Here is an 18,543-nt window from a genome sequence, read left to right as displayed (position 1 = left end):
CGCACCAATAAGTCAGACATTTCGCGAATTCGAACGGCTCTGCCTTGAGATAAATTTTGAAGCAATATCTTACGGAAATTTATGACTGACCTTCTATATGAAATAGATTTTGAGGCGATTACATTAGCCCCTTTCATTTTTGAGTGCCATATAACTGAATCGCATTCCTTTTTGGACTAAACTTGCTGACTCGGAGAGTTTTAATATTATCAGGACTGAAGGACAGATATGATTTATGAAAGACAAAGACAAAACCGAATAAAAATACCGATATATTGTTAGAGTTGATTTCTGTGTTTGCGATTACAAGGCCAACGTTCATACGTTCATTATTATGCTGTAGATATGTAAGGTAATTAACTGAAAGGAAAAAATGCTTTTAAATTTTATTGTTATTATGATACCACAAAAAATTTTACAGGTGAAACACGCACATACAGAATTTAAGCATTGTTGAGATACTCTTGAATGAAAAATTGCTTTACTTCAGCTATAATAAAAGCAAACATGGAAAGACGGAGCTCGAGAGGGAAAGAAAATAAAGTCGAATGCGAAACGAAAGTAGGAAAAGCGGTTCTATACAAGAAAAAAAAAAAAGAAAAAAAAAGAAAGAGAAAGAGAAAGCCAATAATTTCATTTTATTATATATATACAACAACAATACATAATTTATACTTTTATGCCTTTCTATGCACGCATGTTCACCTAAGTTTGCAATAGTACACATATGAATCCTACAAGTACATTGTATGCCTATTATATTATCATATGTGTGTATTTGCGTTCATACCGATATACCTATGCATATGAATATGCATATGTATATAAAAGTATTAAAGGGCTAAGTCGATTACGAACCGATAACACGTAAATGCATACTTTGAGTAAAAAAACCGCCTCTTTACAGTTTAATCAAAGCATATATTAAGATATACATACAAAGTTTCTAGAAATAAGGTATAGACATGCATATATATAGCATACAATGATATAGACATTTAAAATGAAATAAAAGGTGAAATGTTTTAGGACCAAACTTTTGTATCCGCCATCAAACGTTAGGCTTATGGAGCTGACTATATCGCTGGCTCCATAACCGATAAATGAAGCAAATTCTTGAATATCATAAGCATGACAGCGGCCCCAATTTACAACCAAATTGTTGATCCAAATTAAATTGCTGTAGAAATATATCATTTAAATTCATTGCCAAGAAATGTGTCGACTTTTATTCCATTTGAACACCACTGTACACTAGTGTACCATGTCGTACTACTTTTCATACATGTCACGCCATAAAAGATGGGAATATCTAGCTATCGTATATTTCGCATTAGGTATACATAGTATAATGATGAAGCTAGTTTTAGGCCCTTGCTAGTTTTTTTTTTTTTTTTTTTTTTTATTAATTTAGTTATTCATACATGAAATTCATCTAAAATGAATTAAAAGGCGAACTTCATTCACACTTAAGAGTCAATCTTATGCTAATTATTATTAATAACCGTTGTAAAGTGTATAAAGAAAAGTAAAAAAGTGAAAAAAGTTAAGTAAAAATGAAAAGGGAAAAAATATTTGTATAAACAAATAAACAAAAGCGGAAAAACTCATGTAGACATGTAGCTTAGAGGCACACGCGCACCCGGTACAAATATTAGTTAGGAGTGTATCCCTAAGCCGTTGCAAGGGAGAAACAAAAGATTGGTAATCGATAATAGTAAACAAAAATGTTGAAATTACAAGTTATCCACCTGAGAGGCCGAGTAGACAAAGGATTTCCACTAACAACTCAATAGTCGTGGGTTCAAATCTCATCTGCGGTAAACTTTTTAATAAAGCCGATAGCCTGTGAACTGACTAAATTTATTAAAATAATAATAAGATTACAAGTTAATTTATATACGACATACGACGAACAAATCGGGCAAATTAAGAAGCGTTGATTTGATAGAATTGAAAAAATCCAACATTGAGACTAAATGATAGATATCGTCTAGACTTTTGTAAAGGTCTCTAAAAGGTATGAAAAGCTCGTAATTATATCTATACTGGCCGCGTTTTATGAAAATCAATTTCATAACGAAACGGTTCGGAATATTCAGAATAACATCAAGAATAAATCCAAGTTTCTCAAGCGACGGTAACGCTTACAAAAGTAATGTATAAGGTGACAAAGGAAAGCCTAAATTCCTGGGGGGCAAAGGGCCGCAATCACTTTTGAAAGGATTCTATTGAATGCACATAAAAGGCAACCATACAACAGCTCAAGTATTAGTCTGACTAAGGTTATGGATAGCCTTTTCGTAATGTAAGGACTGGTAAAATTGAAAGGGCATTTTAATACTTAAGTGAATTCAATTTTCTATTTGAGCAGTAATACCGTGGTTCCAGTGATTTCGTGAATTCGCCATTCACTAAAAACCATTGCCTTTTGGAGTGCATTGGAGTCAATATGATCTATAAATAGACTGTGTTTACAAGGAACATATCGAGGATGAAGAAAAATGGCAAAATCCAAAAAAAAAAAAAAAAAAAAATGATTAAATATTTAAGCAACAAGCAAACTACGGTTCTGCTTGCCCCCACTCGTTCAAATGACTTCGTTTCATTTTTTTTTTTTTTGGCAAGCCAAGCCAACTAATTCGCCACAAAGCAAAAACACATATCGACAATGCCGACCGGAAAACACCCTACATCACTTCGCCTAATACAACGCTTTGCAAATATTTGTTATAACATAACAAAAGTTACAATTTGCTTCCACGTAAAGGCTTGCTTTTTATGAGAATCCTTATATGGAGCGTAGTCCCAAAAATCGAACTAAATTCACTCGAATTTGCTGCATTCAATTCTTGTATTAAATTGCTATTATGCGACAATTTTTGTAACAACTGTGCAAAATGTGTGCAAAAGATTTCAAGACATCCGCCCGTCCAATCAAAATTTATCGCAGCAATTTGATATATCGAGATACTGTTGCTCTATGCTTTTTTGTCAAGAAATTTTGAAATTCTCATATATCTTTCATTGAAAATTCTTCTTCCAAAATAACGCCTTATATGAGATGAGCTGATAAAAGTGGCGTCGTAAAAAATACCTTAAATGTTACGACCGGTAGATTGGATATTGGAGAAGAGAGACAAACAACCGGCAGATTTTGGGTACAGTCACGCACTCACAAAGCATATCTGAAGTAAAAAGAGAGGTAAGGTAAATGCAATCCTTCTGATAAAATGGCTTTTCCTTTTCGAAATCAGGATTTTTTGCTTAATTCTAATTAAAGTTGCAGAATTATCCTCGGAATAAAGAGTGTGCAATAGTATCGTTGCCTTAATAAAAAAAAAATATTCCTTTGAAGCTTCGACATGGCATTAAACATGTGATGATCTTGATTGATTTTATTCAGTTTCAGTTTATTGACAAATATTGGTATTGAGCATGTTTTCTCCATAGTTTCCAGTTGTTTGACCTTGAGATAGTAAAGTAAAGAATTAAATCGAATTAAAGCAAACAATTTAATTTTGGTAAGGTAAATGTTTCTTGCACTGCCAGGATGTCAGGACGATCTTTTATGTTTATGTCATATATTTCAGCTCAGACAAAAACGTTAAGCTTTCTTTCAAGCCCAATTAACGAAATTGGGAGAAATCGGTAGCTGTCTAAAGAACAAGTAAAAACATTACAGTGGGCCACGGCCCGCCATATAATACCCTACAGCAAACATTTAATATAATTATTCACAAAATTTCACATCATATGATAAGCGGTCGAAAAGGTGGTCCGATCCGAAACATCTCAATAGTATTCGTCTTTGGACCAAAACACGTCGTTGCACTAAATTTCATCAAAATAATTAGTTTGAACACAAAAATACATAAACAAGCACCAGATGGCCAGATGGACCGACAAAGAAAATTAAATCATTTGAAAAAGTGTTTCGGAATCGTTGGAGATAATAAAAAGTCGAGCTATCCTCCGTCTTTCTATACGCTGTATACATCCGCACAAATTTGACACACCCTTGTATGAAAATGAAAAACTTTGTTTGATTCAAATTACATGTCCTTTCATTAATTTTCGCCCGTAAAGAGAAAAATGAAAACATCTCTCTAGTTGTCAAACAATTAATGAGCATGAAGAGAACGAGAATCGCATTATCAAGCATATGCACTGTATAAAATAATTTAATTTAGAAAGCGAGCGGGAAAAGTCAGAGCGAAGGACATCAGTTATCTACTTATTCACTTTTGCTGTTATTAGGATTGTACGGCAAACAAAAAATGCATCAATCAAACAACTAAACCTATGATGCCGCATTTAATTGTGTATGTACACACATGTGTACATTCATACAGAAATTTGTCACACTTTTTCGAATCGACACCTTTAGTGCGCGGTAACAAAGACATTGTCGAACTATTACGATTTTATTGTTGTTAAAATACTTGTATGTGCATCTCGTTAAATTTCGTTTCGTGTTTTAATTTTTTCTTCTTCTATAAATAAGTTTTTAACGCATAAGAGTATTATTATGACAGAGTTCTTCAGAGAAAACACAAAATGTATTTTAGAGATCTTAACAAATTTATTTCAAAAGTTTATTCCTACAATTTCAAATACTTGAGATAATGAGTTTGTATGCACAACTATATGTGCACAAAATGTCTTCACTAATGTAAGAAAGTTCAAAAAGTCGTTTCCATGATAATTTTTCGTTTTAAAACTTTTTCAACTTTATTCCAATTCGTTAAATAAAAAAAAAAAAAAAAAAAAAAAAAACCATAAAAAATAAACTGAATAAATGTTGCAAAAAACTAAAGCGAAATGATTCACATCACTTAAGCTGCTTTATATATATGCCATATTTGACTTATAATTGATCGAAACTATATGAAAATTAAGAATTTTGCTTAGGTTCGTTGGAATAGCTGTACTCTCCGTCGAAGAGCTAATAAAATTATCTTAAATATCACTACCAACTTGCCTTAAAAATTGAGGACTTTTCAAGAAGTTATGATCATCATAAATCGCTATTTGTTGTAAAATGAGATGAGATGTTCGCATATTTAGAAGGATTTCTTTGGGACTTTGATTTCAAATGGGCCTCAGAACAGGCATAAACCGTCTATTGCTGGGAGAGATGCAAAGCCAAATTACGTCGCTAGAAACAACGAAATTATGTAAAAGAAATTGTGTTTGTTGTTGTACGATGAAAGTCTCGTAGGAATTGTCATCTTTTCGTGCATTAAAAATTTAAAAAAATGATTTTCTCCTCTTCTTAGGTGTGTTAGTTAGTCCGTGACCCTAGGCAAGATTTTTATCAAGCCATAAGTTCTCTAAAATCGATTGCCTATGACATGTCGTTTGATGAATATTTCAAGTCACAAGTTTTAGATTAATATCCGAAATGGATCATCATAATCGGCCTGTTTGTGGAAATGTCGAAAATCCTTCTTCAACGATAAATATAAAAATTTTTCTTAACAATTTTCTTTTCATTTTATGTAATATGTCATTTAATAAATAAATAAAATAAAAACTAAAAATTAAAATTTACTACAAAATTATTAAAATTAACTTAATGTTTAAATTCTTTTCAGGCCTTGCGCTTGTGTGCGCTTCATTTGAAATCGTATGAAAACAATTTGACTTGATTGACATGAAATTCGCTAAGACTAAAATAAACAACTGTTAGTATGATAGAAATATTCGGTGTACAAATAAGTTCTATGTATTTCTTGTCGTACAAGATCCATTTTTCATTTCTCTAATGATAACCTATACCTTTATAGCGACTTAACAGATGTTAAGCAGCTCTTAACTTAATCGAACTGCAATTGCTTGTTAACTTAACGCTGTCTATGGCTTTTTTATACAAAAGTCCTCAAACCATTTATTTCACTGTTTCATAACTTACTGCATTTTCGTCCCAAGTCAACTTAAGCATTTCCGTATCTTGAATGGAATTTTTTTTTTTGTGCAGTTTAAGACAGAATAATGTGCAGAGCCGAAAATGCTGCTTGGTGACACCCATCTCTTGACATTTTGACACACACCAGACGGCGGCGGCTTGTAAGCATCTGAACTGTAAATTGGACAGACATCAAAGTCAAAGTCACCTATGTCATGAGACGGTGAGAGAAATGAACTTGTTAGGTAAGTTTTATAAAGCAAATACATTACAACACACAAAAGTTATTTGTACACCTAACATATACATTTTCTGTTTGCTTATACAGACACAGATTGAAATGTTTACCTAATCACTGCTCAATTCGAATGTTGATGAATTTGAACCAGTTTTAGTTGATGTGAACGTAATTGAAAAGAAAAATTAACTGCAATTTTCGTTTATCTTAATCGTCACGGGATCTATTTGCGTGAAATGCAATCGAGATAAGCCCGACGGTATTGATCGATTTGATATCTATATTAATGAGTATCGGCATTGCGGATACCAAGCCCTGATGACGTAACCATTTGTATAATTCAAAGACTCATACACAAATTGTACGCACGATGCAGAATAGTCCACAACAGTCGGAGTCGGAGAGTTTCGACCCGCTCGTCTCTCTCTATAAGGACTCTGCGCGATTTTCTTGAGCACAAACTTTTGTTGGATAGAAAGTGAACCCTGCCGATTAGTGCCGAACTAGCTAGATTTACAATGACACGTGGGCGCCATTATCTGTTGCACAAAAATGATGCCCAACGTGGGGCCCGTTAAGCAAACGTATTCGGCATTGGCTACATGATTGAAAATATTACCTTCTGTTACACAAACTTTATTGACTCATTTATTTTATTTTTACCTTGTGTTTTGTAGTAAGTGATATCACATGTAAAAATTTGAGAAAAAAATTTAGTTTATTTCATATTCAAATTTAATTGCGAACTTTGGAACGGAGTCTCGACATGCCATCATATTGTTATATAGAATTCTGATAGAATTACAAGATCGAACAAGTTAGAAAATTATATTCGATCGTTATCGAATCTATGGGTATAGTCCATAGCAGTTATCCAAAAAATCACAAAGGAAGTAAAAGACTTAAATTTTCGCACTCTATAATATAGAGTGGGCGCGGTGATTTTTTTATTTACAAAATAAAAGTATTTGTCGCATAGGCGTGTGGGCGCTAAAGGTGTGTCCTTGGAAAAGTTTAAGTCCAATTCAAAATTATTTTGTTAATTTTAGCTAACGGTAGAATCGTTACCACAGATAGTACACAGTTGCGCAGACAGATAGACAGACGAACAGACGGATATGTTTAGGTCCCCATCCCACATTTGAAACTGGCCAAGAATTTATATTTTATGAGGTTATTGAAGCTGTTTTCTCTCTCTCTGCATTATATGAGTATTGGAAAGGTATTGGGTACGTGTGGTCAATTTTTCACATTTTTCTATAGATGCTACAGAATCACCTACAGAGTATGCGTTCAAATTTTTATAGATTTATCTGCTTTAATTTATGGACAATGAGCAAAAGAACAAAATATTTTATTCCTTTTGAAAGGCAGCGGTGTTGTCAAGTTAAGCGGTGCTGTGAGCGTACCCTTCGACGGATTTGGCCAATTTTAAGCATCAGGAGAATGTTTACAACAGATATTACATAGACGGACAAATAGACAGACGGATATGCTTTTGACAAAATGAATATACCCCTACTCCTTCGGTCATCGGTTTAAATACGCAGATAATCACAACTATGTCAGACAGATTTTGTACTGACGGAGAGATGACGACCGACGAGGAGCTCGAACCAACTTTAACAAAATAAAATAGATTAGTTTACTATTTTTTGAATATATTTTTTATGTTTTTCTTTTGTCATAATTTTGTGTTTCACGGTTTGGTTTTTCGATAAAAAAAAAGTTAAGTTAACATACTTTTTATACCCGACACCACATGCAGTACAAGGGAATATTAAATTTGTGCGGATGAATAGGGAAAACAGAAGGACTTCAGATAGACCGATCTTTTATTAAACTGATCGAGTGATGGGTGGTATCGAAAGTTTTATGCATTGCAAAAAGGAATAATTGAGCCAAGTATTTTGAATATCACATCAAGATATCATTCGGCATCGGTAAACTTAAAAGGCGATAGAGAACATTCGCGTACAAACGCTTTTATTAAAATTAAGTCTATCAATTTTTAATGATCAAATTTTTATGTCATTTTAGGAACTAATTAATTTTTCTGATATTGTTAAAGCACTTGTATTATGTTTTCATTTTATGTTTTTTGTTTTTTTGAATAACAAATGAACAAGAAAATCCCTTTCGGTTGTTGGCAATTAAAGTTTACAAGGAGGATATAAAAAGTAAAAAAAAAAAACAACAACAAAATATAAAACAAATTACATTTCTCTTTCATCTTTACTCTCAACCATTTCAATCAGAGAAAAACGTGAGCGTGTTGGCATACAAATTTAACAGCAACAAAAACACTAACAACAAGTAGCAAAAATTTCATTTATGTTTGCACATTCTACCTGACTTTTTGCCATCATTTTCTTTCTTTTTTTTGTTTTTTTTTTTTTTAAACTGAGCAAGAAGCGGAGCGAAGGGCATCTAAAATGCTTACATATGTGGCCCCGCATTTATACTTAAAATCCGAAAGCAGAATACAAGTTGAGTAATAAATTTTTGTCATGCTTGTACATCAACCGCTGAAAATGTGTAAAAAAAAAAAAAGAAAGAAGAGAAACATTCATAAAATAAGCTATGCTGACCCAGAAACCAACATCTGCACACATAAAGGACAATTTTAATTTCGCTCCCTCTCTTCTTTCTATTTCTCTTCCTTTTTATCGCCTACCTAATCTTTCCGCGTAAATATGATTTTTATGACCAACACCATCTACTAAAATGACGATAAGTTTACTTTATATCTTAAGATCTTCGGTAAACTATTTTTAAGAAAATTGGAAAAGCGGAATTTTTCCGACACACAGGCAGGTTCAGTAAAGCATACTTGTAAAGAGGAAACCTTTCCTTTCGATTCATTTTAAGATGAATATAATTTCTGTCCTTCTCGCAACTATTAGCAAAGATAGTGGAACAATAGGGGCTGGAGTGGTGTACATTTAAAATTTATCTTTTCATTTCTACTATCAAGAAGTAGGTATAGCGCGGTATATCTTAAATATGCACAATCTTGACTAAGAGAAAATTCGAACACCCTACAGTTCTGTTTACCTGCATTGGTGAGTTCACGTTATCAAAAGTTTTAATAGAACGTAGAAACTTATCAAATATATTTTCGTGATTAATGGGCAATAACCACGCACAGTAGCACGCAGTAGTACTCAACAGATCTGAGAAAGAAAAGAAGGTATATAGGTATAGGGTAAGCGTTAGCGCACACTTCAATGAAAATGGACCACCAAGAAAAGATGTCACTATTGTTACATCATCGCTTTCTTCATATCAAAATAATAAATTTTGACTTTAAGCCGAACTATAACTCCTGCGCCTTCTGAGTTTTCGGACCAAAAGTTTTGCTTAAAAACTTCCCGCGAAATGGTATCTTTGCTGCTTAATTCGCACGAACTCTTATAATAAATGGTGCGAACGACTAATGTTATTTATAATGCGAAACGCAGGAAATCATTGAGCAATGTAAGCAAGGGTGAACTGTATTATAAATTGCTTTAACAAATTGAGACGATCGCCCGGTAAAGCGAGCAACCATAACTGATGCAATAAAGCCGGTCATTAAGTGGCAAACGGCCACGAACTGCTTCCATATTGGAACGCGTTCAGGGAAAAGCTAGCACCGATGAACTAGAATGTGCCACCACGCCATCTATGACGACTTGAAAAGTTCAATTCACGTCTCATGATAAGCAGGCATGAAGGACACGCATTTGTTCTTGTGACTCAAACTGGAACTCTGATGCTTTGATAGATAACTTCATGGGACCCGTTATCTTTCCAAAACGTAATTCATACAAGGACAGATGGACAGCAATTGTACAGAGATTTGTTGGTCGTTTAAAAAGATTTTGATTAACCACTTGACACGCCCGTAATTTGTAAAGTGCTTTACAATTCCTATGCTGTTCACATATGTGAGCAGCATAAGTGAGTGGGTATGAAATATTCGCCACGAGGCGAATACAATTTCCTTACGTGCTCCATATACAAATTGAAATCTTAAGGTCACTTGATGTTATTATGATATGCAATAAACACATAAAACTAAATAAAATTTCAAACATGATGTGAATAATTTTTAAATTTCCAGACATCGATATATGCAATTGTGTATATGTGTGTTTATGTATTCGCATATAGATTTAAATGCATTTTTGCTAGTCACGGAATATTGAATATTTAAATTAATTACATGACTTGTACTCATATAAGCGAAGGACGTAATTACAAGAAATGTGGGAAAAATGAACAACTACAAGAACAATTGTTAATATAACAGTAGTTTCACATTTAGAGTTAAAAATATATAATCCATCAACATGCAAAAGCACTTCTGCCAATTTTTCAATTGCATCTGAAAAGAATGAATGAATGAATACATTGAAGAAAATAATCGCGACAAAAAATAAAATCTACACATACACATCAATACAAAGCCACGCTCAACACGAACATTTAATAATGTATCGACATGAAGGCCAAAGTTAAACATATGCCAAAGTACAGGCACAAGAAACGAAGTAAGGGTTCATTTATAGTTTTCCTTAATGGATAGGTTTTTGGCATTTTTTTTTTTTTTTTTTTACCTAAAAAGCGATAAAGGTATATGTGGGCGAAAATTGTTTTTGTTATGCCGTCTGTAACAGTTAAAAATGAGAAAATACCATGAAAAAGCCCGCAAAGTATATGTTAAGCAGATAAAGTTGTACATGTTTTCATGTCCTTCCACTTTAAATGGGAAAAACTGAGCTAAATTTTAAAACTTTATCACTACTCTACAAATCGCAATTAGATATGGATGTACATATATGTAAAGATATCAAAACCAAAAAGAAAAAAAAAAAAACAATTAAGAAAATTTGACGTCAACCGAATCTTATACGTTCATGGGCTTTATCTTAAAAAAATAAAATTTTAAAAAGAACTAAGCTTTGATACTCTATAAAATTTGGTGGGCATGGTCGACTGTTTTCACTTTTGTGTCAGAGCAGTCGATTTGTCCACAGCTCGCTCATGGCATGTTCCTGCAAATTTTAATCGATGAATCTGTGGCAATTTATGGATAACGGTCAAGAAAGCTTCGATTTTTAGCTGCTGACAACACAGATGTTTTCAGTTTAGGCTGTATAATGCCTTTTCCCATTTGGCCTGTTTTCAATATCAATCTGTACAAGAATTTCCAATGTTTTGCTGAAATTTGAAGCAGATATCTTATGCTTACCGCAGGCAGGTATGCAGGTGGAGACGTGGATGCGTCTAAATCGGTTCAAAATGTGAAACTAAACAATAATTTATACATTTTATGAGATCTTTCTTCTTTCTACAGGCGTTTCAAGCGTTTTAATAAATTTGACAAAAAAAAAAAACGCATAACATTCGGTATTGCGCATAAAAAATATACTCAGTTGAATTTCCGCCTAAGAATTACTACTGAAATGATTAAAACTCGATTCGAAGGGAAAAGCTGTGTTGGACATTTGATGGATTCGAGGGGAGTTTATGCGTATCAGCAGCCATTGCTACCGGCACAGTCAATTCGTTAATTGCCCTGGGCATCAAAGCGGATGCTTGGAAACTTTTACTAAAGCTGATCTTAGAGGATGTCGCAAGCCATAATTTTGCGAGTTATCGTTGCTTCTCGTTTTCGTCGGTTAACCGAATTTGCTAGTGATTAAGTTATTGAATAAGTTAATCCTATTTAACGACTACGGACTTCAGAGGTAACCTGATGTTTCCTATCAATAGTTTGAAAATAATTCTCGCCAAAAATTGCTTGTATTTTTTTTTTATTATTTTGATTCATGCATTATAGTATTTCAGATTTGACGATTCATATAAATTGCAAGAATTTGGAGAACTTTAAGGCTATCATCTTTAAGACTCGATCCGGAAATTTTATTACATATTATATGGCTATAGTGTTTCCACAAAACTGCTAGAAAGATAAGTATTTTTTTTTTCTTTTTTAGCAAATCGTTAATATGTTCATAAGTATGGCAAACTTGGCATTTTCATACGTGGTTGGTATCTAAAAGTTAGTTCTGATTCGAATATATATTATATATGTCTTGTACGTATTCGAGTGTAATGTTGATTGGTTGGCAACATGATGATAGCTGACTGAGAATCGTATAATATTTTTAAGAGCATTGTTCATAAGAAAAGCAAAACTCGTGTGTTGTTTGCTTTAAAACGGGTTAAGAAAGTATTACAACAAGGACATATTGTTTAATACTCTCCTATATCGTAGTTAGGTGTGCATATGCTCATATGTGCAATATGTACATTTGCAATAGCTTTTAAAACCTTATCTTCTGCTTCGTGATAAGTACAACTGCAATTCTAGCAATTCTTAGCAAATGGAAAAAAGCAAACAAAAAGGGTAAAGCAAGCTAACCATAAAAACAAAAAAAAAAAAACAAAATCTCTAACGTATATGAAGATGTGCCAAAAGAAATCCAAATAATAAACATATTAAACTCAAAGCATTAAGATGATCAACTTCTTCTAAAGAATTTCATTATCCAAGACTTATATATCATCTGCTTATTTAAAAGAGAAAAAAATTTCATTTACTTCAGCTCAAAAGTGGGAAATATTATCATTTTTACGTTTCTATAATAAATCCTGTGCCTGAGAGATTTGATATAATACATACGTATACATATGCATAAAACGATGCAAGATTTTATGCATTAGCTTTACGTCAAATGTTAAGAAAAAATTAATTTTTTTTGGAAATTCAATCTGCTTTTTCAAGCGTCGACGGACAAGCCTGAAAATTTATCAAAACAGTGAAAGCTTGGCAAATTAACAAAGATAAAAACAAAATAAAGAATATTTCTTTGCCGGGAGTAAGGAAGAAAGGAATAAATACAAAATTTTCTTTTCATACCCGCTCTAGTCATATTTATAACACGATTTTTGTCAAGCGATTCGAAATAAGTTTTGACATTCTGCGATGATCTCATCATTTGATCCCAATCATGTTCCGTTGAGTACATTTTTAAGTATCTGCAAACGGACAACGGATTTGCTAGGGGCCAGACCTAGAGCGGACGGTGAATACGGCAGCAATTCCAATATCAATTGAGGCCATTTTTCTGTTATAGCCATCGATTTGTATTGATGGCGTCTTTGTGAACTATTACCTTCACCTTCGGCAAATTTTCTCCTCTCAATCGAATCAAAAGTATTTTATAATCGCCGCTATTCGGTCTTGTGCCTTTTTTTAAAGCATTCGCGAAGCCTAAAAACTTACCAGCTGATTGTCAAGTTTTTGATCGCTTTGCAGGACTTTCACCCGCCGACTATCCCTTCCACTCAGCCGATTATCGCTTCGATTTAGAAGCGAAATCGTTTTGTTTATTATCACGTCTTTGCTTGAAGTGGTTGTCCGGGCCCGTAACCCGTACATACATTTGTTCCAATGTGCATAGACATTATGATCGCATCCATTTATTTACAAACATCGAGAAATAAAATCCAATAATTTATGGAACACTTTACGCGTTTCAATCCAAGCTGTTACAGATGGTGGGGGAGGGGGGTAAAAGGCTTCAATGCAAATTCAATACGATTTCGTTGTTGTCTGATTATCATTTGCTGAGTTTTATAATAATATGTAAATTTACATAAATATTAAAAAATCGTTAAACTTTATTAGCCATAAACGTTTATGGACTTTCGCTGTGATATTTGTATTAATAGCGAAAGGATAAATGGTATTTTCGTAAAGGAAGTCATTTTTCTCAAGATGTTGGCGCAAAAGAACAAACTAAACGAAATGAAAGACTTAAGGTCACTTAGAGGACGAATAAAAAATGTTCGCCCTTCTAATGAAAAATTTTGACAATAAACCGTCGAATCAAGAAATTTACATCATTTTCATCTAAAATCACGATTAACTGGTTATCTTAAATAACCAACAACAACAAATAATTGAACGTTGATTAAAATATATATATAAAATATATATATATATATATATATATAGAAGGAGATTAAATTGAAAACATCAAGTAACTTTATCACTCCTTTGCTTTCTTTTTCTTTACGTAAAATTTCCTCTCAGTTCTCTAATTCTGTTCGTTTAATAATAAGCGTAACGAAGACATCACTTGAGTTTTCTTTTTGATATTTTTTTTTTTTTTTTGCTGTTTGTCTTGCGTAAAAGTATTTATGTAAATGTTGCGAACCAATACTCATAGCCATAATAAAACCTAAAATGTGAAAATTTTACTTCGACCCCTTGGCATAAAAGTCTGGACTAAGTGATTTTTAATATACTATATGCATATATTAAAAAATTGTTCGAAATCAGTGTAAGGTTTAGTAAGCAATATTATCTTTTTGTTTATACAATGTGCAATGAATTCAATCTTTTTTTTTTTCCTTTATTTTTTCTTTTTTTTTTCAAGCACATACGTAAAGAAGAATTTAATTTACCTGTATATATGTATATATGAAATAGGAAACAAACCTTATGCTTGCATTCTTCCCTCAAAATACTATAGATGAAATCTTCACCATCTACTATAAGCAGTCGTCATATATTGTAAGCAGTGCTTCCTACAAGCACAAAGTGATAATACCATCGGCAATGGAAAAAGAAGAAGAACTCATTTATTTAAAAGTCGTCACGACTTGCACGAACGCTATGATACTAACACTAACCGCTGTTAAATCTGAATGGTTCAAGTCGAATTCGCAAGAGGCTTCACAGCCGCAAATCGCAAAGCTTGCAGTGCAGACATATTTCAAATTTAAATTTTGGACCTGAACCTACGAATAGCGATTCCTCTCTTCTAGCATAAGCTTTTGTGACCCCTTTAAGCTGACTTTTCTCCAACTAAACGCTCAATTTATTCGATCATATGCATATATGACATATATATTTTTCTGCCATTAATACTGCTTTTTGATTTCTTAATGCTTGGTTAAGTTGAATGAAAACATTTTCAATTTATTTATTGCATAAAGTCCTATACTGTCTATACTGTACGTAATAAAGACAAAGAAATTCGTCTAACACACTTCTTCATTTACTTTGATGATAAATTATACCAAAAATTATACATCGCTGCTGTTGCTTTTCGAGAGTTTCCGTTTAAGCAAAGCGATCTGAAAAATAAAGATGTAAAAGATGTAAATTTCCCGGAGCAAATACAAGTCATTAGTTTGGGCCAACTTTCATCATATAATTTCAAAAATTATATCTTTTTGTCATATAAAGATTTGGAATAATTTTCAATGCCCATCACCGACGACGGGAAGAGTGTATTCATTTTCTCAGAACGTTTGCAACGCCCAAAAGGAAGCTTCAGAGACCCCACGAAATATACATGTTCTTGATCAATCGACTTAAGTATATCCGTCCGTCCATCTTTCCATCTGTGTAATGTCTGTTGTGAGCATTCCTCTGCCTGCAAAAGCGAAGCGATCGACTTCAAATTTGACAGAAATATTTTTTGCGTAGAGCATTTTTTTTTTTTTTTTTTTTGAGAAGTGAAATATTTTTGAGCTTTTGGAAGAAAAACTCCCATATTATATGAGTAAAAAGATGCATTCTTCTCGCTCAGAGACAAAATATAAGAAAAATCCATTTGCGTTATCTACTTCCACGAATAGTTTCTTACAGCACCAGATAACGTTAACATGAAAAGGGAAAAGGCCTTGACACCGTTCGTAAAAGACATGCAGTTCTGTAGTGACATCTGGCAACACAATAAGCAGTGGTAACCACGGCAATAACGTAATTTCGACACAAAAATACTTTCATATAAAAAGCGTTCGCCGATAGCATTTTTGTCTTTGCACGAACCATACAAAACAAAGTAGTTTCTGGATCTATTTTGAGAATCTTAGGTTTAGAAAGTCATGTGTAGGTGCAGGCAACACATCCACATCGACTGCGCGATTGTATCGCTTTGGCAGTAAGGCGACATTCTGCGTTGTGTTTGTTGGGATCAGGAGAAGTTGTATGGTCGTTAAAATCGAGTGAAACGGTTAATATCAAATGTTCACAATAAGACATAGTCGATTTGAACCGTTCGCATTGGAAGCACTTCACTAGTCAATACCATTCTCACTGTCCAGTATCATGTGTGTGCAACGATTGAAGACGAATCTGCTAAGCAAGCCTGCTCCTTACGTAAAGATACGATTATCCCTCAATGGCTGGGTTGTCTAAAACGAGCAAAAGGCTTCTTTGACGTAGCATCCACAGATTGTCAGATAGGTGAGAAAACTGTATAGCTAGCAATAGGCAAGCACTGCTTTCAATAAATTACTTCTGTCATTTACATTGAACAAAACTGTATTTGCTGAAAGCAAAAGTCGGGCTGTATGTGTACATAGCTGATGTTGGGCAGAAATGCTGACATTCACCAAATATGCAATATTCCGTAAGTTCGAGTCTTTTGCGTTCAAGGGAAAACAATTGGGCATTGGACATTTCCAATCGAGAATTTCGTATGAAAAAACGTTCCGCTATCTATTTAAGCTATTTTTCGGAATAATTATTTAATTGGATCACCGAGGCGTCGAATCATCATTTTCTAATTAGTATTTTTTTTTATAGAAATTTCTTTATATGTGACGGGTAATGGAAGCGTAGACCCGAGACGAGTAGAATATATATATATATATATATATATATATATATATAAATATATATATTTATATAGTGCATTCATATATTTAATTTCAGCTACTAAATTACTCTTTCACAATGATTTACTTGCACAAACGCGAATACAAGCAGCGGCATGCCGCTATATATCAAATGCACAGACAGTGCCCTCAAATGTAATAAATTTTGTTTCCATTTGTATTTTAGTTTTTTGCCAATCTCTCTTGTTTCGCTAAAAAAAAAAAGGATTTTCTTTAAAACAAGCAATTGTTTAGTCAGCAGCCGACAGAGGCGTAGAGTGAATCAAAATTTCTACAAGTTTTCAAAATTATTATGATTATTACATCAATGTTGCATATATATCTGTAAATTTTCTATGGGGATGTTTGAAAAAGAAAGGTTCGGTAAATTTTTTTTTATTTATCGGACAGTTTGTTGCGTACAACAAAAATATATAGACAACATATAGAGTAATTTGTATTAATATGACAAATGAATCAATTTATCTTAAACTCGAAAACTCAATTTCACCGAGCATAGCATGATGGATTATTGGATACCATGAAAGGTCTTAATATTAACGGAGAAGCTACACGCTGCAGCAAAAATTTGTATTGGAGACAAAGAGCTGAAGTGCATTTTGTCTATTCTTCGTTCAATTCTACCCTGAATCAGTCTGAGTCATTGAGCCATTTTCCAAACGACCGGAACAGGCATTAAGGTCAGTTGACAACTTATCAATAACATGCGACATGCGAATGAGCAGACAATGTGCAGGTCCTGCAGACGATACTTCAACGTGTAGATGGTCGAAGTAACAACTTTGACTTAAACATAAACATCAGTAAAACCACATTTATGATCAATCGTATGTCGATCGGAAACTCCATATGCAAATGCCACTCTATCCATTAATACACATAATGTAGAAAGGATTTTCCAGTTTTTATATTTTTGATCTATATTGAGATAGCGACAATAGATGGAAATCAAAAGAAGAATAGAAATGGGTAAACCATCGTATATGAAATACCAGGAAGTTAGCCTATCCCTTCGCCTTCATGTAATGCTTTGTATGGTCGGTGCCTAGGATCATGGACAGTAAAAATTGAAACGGCAAGGATGTGCTGTTATCGTAGAATTCGAAAAATATCGTGGGCAGATCGCATCTCCCTTGTTGAAGTCCTGACAAGAGCAAACTCGTAATGTGAGCTCTTAAGGTGTATGAAAAAATAAAAGAAAACCACGTATTTTGGATACATTCTCCGACGACAAAAGTAAGATTCCTTAGGCCGTATCGGAGGGTGCAGTGGCATTTTCGGAAAACATATTTTATAGTTGTGTGATGATATACGGCAATGGACAGAACTGCGAACCACAGGCGAAATCATACACACACCCATTGACATAAATTGTAAACATTGTGTGATCACTTGTATCCAATAACGGATTGATAATAAAAGAAGAAAGATAATGGTCTTAAGCTCTTTGTTCATCATTTCAAATTCTTTCGCTTTAGCGGTATTTAGAGCCTTTAAAAACCATAAAATGGATTAAAACTGATTCGAAAAGGAAAAACTTTTGTGAATAGATATTTTTGAGGTTTGAATCTTACTTCATTTGTCTACCTATTACTAATGACTGATTGATTACATTAATTCATTTTAATATATTTGTGGCCGTCAGAATGAAACAACTCGACTTTACCGTTTCTGCCTCAGTGTTGTACTTATCTGTGGTGCA

At 33.4% G+C, this 18,543-nt stretch overlaps 1 protein-coding gene across 23 annotated transcripts in view; it reads right to left on the bottom strand.

Annotated features, from left to right (window-relative positions):
* LOC119645230 (probable cyclin-dependent serine/threonine-protein kinase DDB_G0292550) overlaps positions 1-18,543 on the bottom strand; it is an 89,678-nt gene that overhangs the window by 60,740 nt on the left and 10,395 nt on the right. The gene's annotated exons all lie outside the window — the stretch shown is intronic.

This window comes from Glossina fuscipes, unplaced genomic scaffold, assembly GCF_014805625.2.
Source record: "Glossina fuscipes isolate IAEA_lab_2018 unplaced genomic scaffold, Yale_Gfus_2 1, whole genome shotgun sequence".
NCBI lineage: Eukaryota > Metazoa > Arthropoda > Insecta > Diptera > Glossinidae > Glossina > Glossina fuscipes.
The sequence above is the reverse complement of the archived record's forward strand: the minus strand, read 5'-3'. Positions and strand labels throughout refer to the sequence as shown.